Source organism: Acyrthosiphon pisum, chromosome X (assembly GCF_005508785.2).
Source record: "Acyrthosiphon pisum isolate AL4f chromosome X, pea_aphid_22Mar2018_4r6ur, whole genome shotgun sequence".
Lineage (NCBI taxonomy): Eukaryota > Metazoa > Arthropoda > Insecta > Hemiptera > Aphididae > Acyrthosiphon > Acyrthosiphon pisum.
This window is the reverse complement of record NC_042493.1, coordinates 23,613,403-23,618,663: the sequence shown is the minus strand read 5'-3', so window position 1 is coordinate 23,618,663 and position 5,261 is coordinate 23,613,403.

Below are 5,261 nucleotides of genomic sequence, written 5' to 3'. Positions count from 1 at the left end.
ACATTTCATTTAAAACATGCTTATTTATTGACAAAGTGCAAATCATTGACAAATTCAATAAATATTTTAGATCATTCATTAGTTTTCAAAAAAATTATGGAGTCAAAATCATTTAACTCCGTAGATGACGAAAAGCTAATTGAATGTGTCCGGAATTATCCTGTTTTGTACAAATTAAGCGACAAAAATTATAAGGATAATTCCGTCAAAGAGAACGCCTGGAAAGAAATTTCACACTTCGTAGGAAAAAATGGTATGTATTATTGGATAAAGATTATTATAATAATTAATAGCCAATATAATTAAACTCTTTTTTTGCTCTAGTTTAGTTTTTTAGGTTTTAGTTTAGGTTAACTGCCATGGCTTTTTTTAATGTTTATAACATGTTGCTATGTGTACCATTTCTGGTACATCGCTGAACATTATTATCGAGCCACATGTACCATATAAGGTACATTCGATTCATTGACATTAGTTACACCGTGCGCCAAAATGGGTACACGTAAATGTGATTTTCCTATGAGTTATGTTTGTGTGGCCTCCTAGTAATGTTTTAGTAAAAATAGCAAAACAAATTTATAATTTTTTAACATTTTAATCAATATTTTTATTAATGACATGTTTTATTATAATATAACAATTAATTACAATATTTTTTTTTTATTTTATTTTGTAACATTTTATTTTTATTTTTTTTTGTATGCATGAATTCGAAAAAAACAATCCAAACAAAAATAGGAATCACATTTAGGACAAATTGTTGATACGCGAGAGGTTTTCTTTCTTGCTATCTGCGTTCCTGTATACACAAATGTATTTATTTAATACAATAAAATATAACAATTATGTATAAGTATATTACCTTCTGTTCGAGAAATGTATTTGTAGCATTGATTACATCGACCTCTTTTTTTATTGTTTACCAACTTATGTTCATCATATAATTCTGGAACTTCTGGAACACTGTTTGATTGCTGAATTAATCCATTAATAATGTCGTCTTTGAACTGGGTAATTGTCTTAGAATTTCCAGTGACTCCTTTATAAATACTAAAAGCATTCAATAATGATGTGTTGCAAATAATATCCATAGCAACTTTACGGTACCACTTCACACCTCTTCTTAGACAGCTACTATAAGATCCCATTTGATCAGTTAAATCGATGTATCCCTTACCACGGTTATAGTCGATAACAACTTTTGGTTTTATTTTAATTCCTCTTTTAGCCATGACTTCTTCCATCGTGTTTGAATGTTTTGTACTTATCATAAGAACATCTCTACGGTCTTTCCATTTTAGTACCATAATTTTGCGATCACTCTTTTTTGCAAATATTTCACCCCGGTTAAGTTTTTTTTGTGTTACATCTTTAGGATTTCTTTTTCTATTTGATCTAAGAGTTCCTACTAAGTGTGTTTTCTGTTGCAATAATTTTTCCGCTAAGTCAATGGAGTTATACCAATTATCTGCATACAATGTTCTACCGAAATCGAGATATGGTTCCATTAGTTCCATTACTACTTTACATGAAACTGAATCACCCATTGTCGCTTCTTTTCCTGCATATATTTTATATTTTGACGTATAAAAGTCCCGTGTACACAGCTTAAAGATTTTGACTCCATAACGATGACGTTTATTAGAAATATACTTCCGAAACGATAATCGACCCAAGTAAGGGACCATAGACTCATCGATACAAACTGACTCTTCAGGAATTACTGCACTATTGAACTTTTCGACGAGTAAATCAATCAATATTTGGATTTTGTATAATCTATCATTAGTAGGAGCTTTGTCATTATCAGAAATGTGTAACATACTTAAAATAATTTCAAACCTGTTTCGGGACATAAATTTTGAAATATTGCAAGAATATAATTTAGAATTTTTCCAATAGTAAGCAATTGATGGCAGTTTCATCATGCCCATCCACATAGCAATACCAAAAAAGAGTTTAATTTCCTGCTCATTTGTGTCGACCCATTTTCTAATTCTAGCATGTCGAGATAAGCCTGCTGTGTTTTTTTTAGCATTAGCATACCTGTTTGTTTCAACGACTAACATGTCAATAATTTCTTTGTCAAAAAAAAGATAAAAAAAGTCGATAGGACTGGCATCAGACATAGTTTCAATTATATCTGGATTTATTCCAGTAGTATTTACATCAGGATTAAAAATTATATGACTATTTAGCTGTCCATTAGAAAAATCGTTATTCCAATTATTACCAATCGTATTAATAGTTACGTTACAATTATCCAATAATTCACGTTCGTAAATGTTTTGGTCCGGTTCACTTTCCGAGGACCAGTTTGGATCAGCGTCAGTATCGTCGTAATCTTCCGAATATGAGTCCGAATTTGATTCCAGCATAGCTTCTATTTCTTGTCTATTCATTTTCGATTTCAATATTTTATAAATATACAAAATAAACAAAAGAATTTGAAATTGATACGAGGCAACACAACGCAATGAAATACAACCGTCTACTAAGACAAACCCGTGTGGCCGTGTATAGTTTGTCGATAGCCCGTATACGACATAAAATTGAAATCAGAAATAATAAACAAGATATAAAGGGAAAAACCTAAAGAATAATAAAATAATTTCATGTCTAAATGAGCGATAAGATAATAGTTCCAAGGCATGGACATTATGCGTACCATCTAGGAAGTACTTTCCTAACATTTATTAGATTATTATTAGTCATGATGATTAAGCTAATCGTGTACCATTTTTGGTACATGTTAAAATAATTAATTTTTAGTATAAATAATTACATAATAACCATTCAAATACTAAAAGCATAAACTAAAAAACTTATTTTATGATTATTGTGGTTAGCGTATTGGACAAACATTGTAATAAATTGTATTAATTGCTTGGCAATACAACAGTGTACCATATATGGTACACATGGCAGTTAACCTGTTAATTCAAAAATTAAAAAGGCGACACGTTTGAAAACAATCGTTTTGTACTATTATTATCTTTTAATTTTATTATAAAATCATTGGTTTAAATATTTATTATTATGATTGTATCAAATTTAGATTCGGAATTTCATATTATTTATATTGTATGGCGACTCATGGGTTTTTAGTGAGGCGTAGTGCACAATCAAAAATAAAAATAAACAAACATCTATATATATATATATTTTTATAATGCATTTTTTAAATAATATAAGGGAAATATTATGTAGTTTATTTTTAAATTAAATAATATTATAAGAGAATACAATAAAAATAAATACTTATTCTACTTTATTCTAAAATTACCAAATAAAACAAAACAAAATTGAAATTATAGAAAATACTTTTAAAAGTAGCCCAATGTATACAATAATATTATTTCAATTAGTTCGTGTGACGTGTTTTTGCTGCCAGCTCACTGATCCTATCCTCCTGTTAAAATAATCTTTAAAAGTTTCCCTGACTCGAAAAGCTTCATGTGTTGCATTTCCCCCTATTCCACTTAATTGTATCATGTTCGTTTGTACGTCCGTTATGGGATCTTTTTCTGTTGAATCTGTAGGACATACCATTCGTTCATCTCGTAATAGATTATGGATAATACACGATGCCATTATTAAGTTGTCTACTGTCTCAGGAAGAATATTAATTGGAGTAAAAAATACTCGAAAATTTTGACACATAATTCCAAACGTATTTTCCGTTGTTCTTCGCGCTCGACTTAAACGATAATTAAAAATGGCTTTCGTTTGATCTGTTTTCGATTGATTTCGAGGATAGGGCCTCATCATTGTTTCCGTTAATTTAAACCCTTCATCACCAACAAATACATGTGGCACGACTATATCAGTATTTGGTAAGCACTCTGGGTCTGGAAATTTAAATTTTCCGGTTGAAATCAATTTTCCCAAATTTGATTTAGGGAAAATTCCTGCATCTCCTTCTTTTCCATATGACCCTATGTCGACCACTAGAAACTTGTAATTCGCATCACATAAAGCCAATAGAACAACGGAAAAAAATGATTTAAAATTAAAATACAGTGATCCAGAGCTATCAGGGCAAACGATCCTTATGTGTTTCCCGTCAATAGCGCCGCAGCAATTCGGAAAATTCCACATTTCATAGAAATCATTGGATACTTTTTTTAAACTATGTTCGGTAGGCTCTGGCATTGTTATGTTTTTCAATCGGTTACAAATAGCTACAAGTAGTTCCTTTATAATGGTACTTATCCAGCTGTGCGATATTCTGAACTGAAATGAAAGAGATCTATAACTCTCTCCGGTTGCTAAAAATCTGTAAAATGTAAATACATTTAAATTATTTTTAGTAAACGACTGCAAAACACGTTGGCATACAGTAAGAGATTCGTACAAAAAAAATATGAAAAAACGTAAATTATGTACTGGTTCAGCAGCTCCGACAAAATCAAAGTATAACGATGATGCATTAAGTTTCTTAAACAACATTGAAGATGAAAGAAGGTAAAAACAAATTATTATTATTAAGCTACTTTATACGTATATGTATATACAGGGTGATTCTTTTATCGTTGAACACTCATTATCTCGAAAAGTATTAACTTTTTTAGATTTTTTTTTTTTTTTTAATTTTAGTTTTATGTATTTCTACATTTGTATAAATGTTTTATATTTTTCACCCTTATATTAATTAGGTAAACTACTATCAACTTTTGATTTTCAAATGGTAACCTATACTTAAAATTACATAAATTAATAATGCTATTTTTTTATGAATTATCACGTTTAAATTTTCATTTTTTGTTAATCCGTTGATGAGATATTGTCCTTCAAAGTTGAGTTGTTCTGGGAGGTGTTTGTGTGTAAATGTGTATACCTAGTCAGTTGTAGGTACCGCAACAATTAGGATTTTTATGTCCCAGAGTAATAAATATTACACAACTCAAATTAATATAGTAAGGACATTTTATGCACATAGTGTAGCGTATAGGCCCATCCAGCAGGGTTTCATGCATTTCATCCCATGGCTCATACGTTATTGCAGCATAACTATGTAGTATTTTCCATTTGTAAAGACCAGAAGCTAAATGTAATAAAATCGATATCGTTCAATCCAAGGTTTGATAATCATTGTACTTTGTACCTATACGGGCTACAATAGATAAAGGCTCACACACTGTGGCGGTAGCGGTAAAATTCACCCGGAAACAATTTTTTGTTTTATATAAATACATCAATGATAATTATCGTTCTGAGGACGTAATGTGCGTAAAACTCGAGGGATATTTCGATTTTTT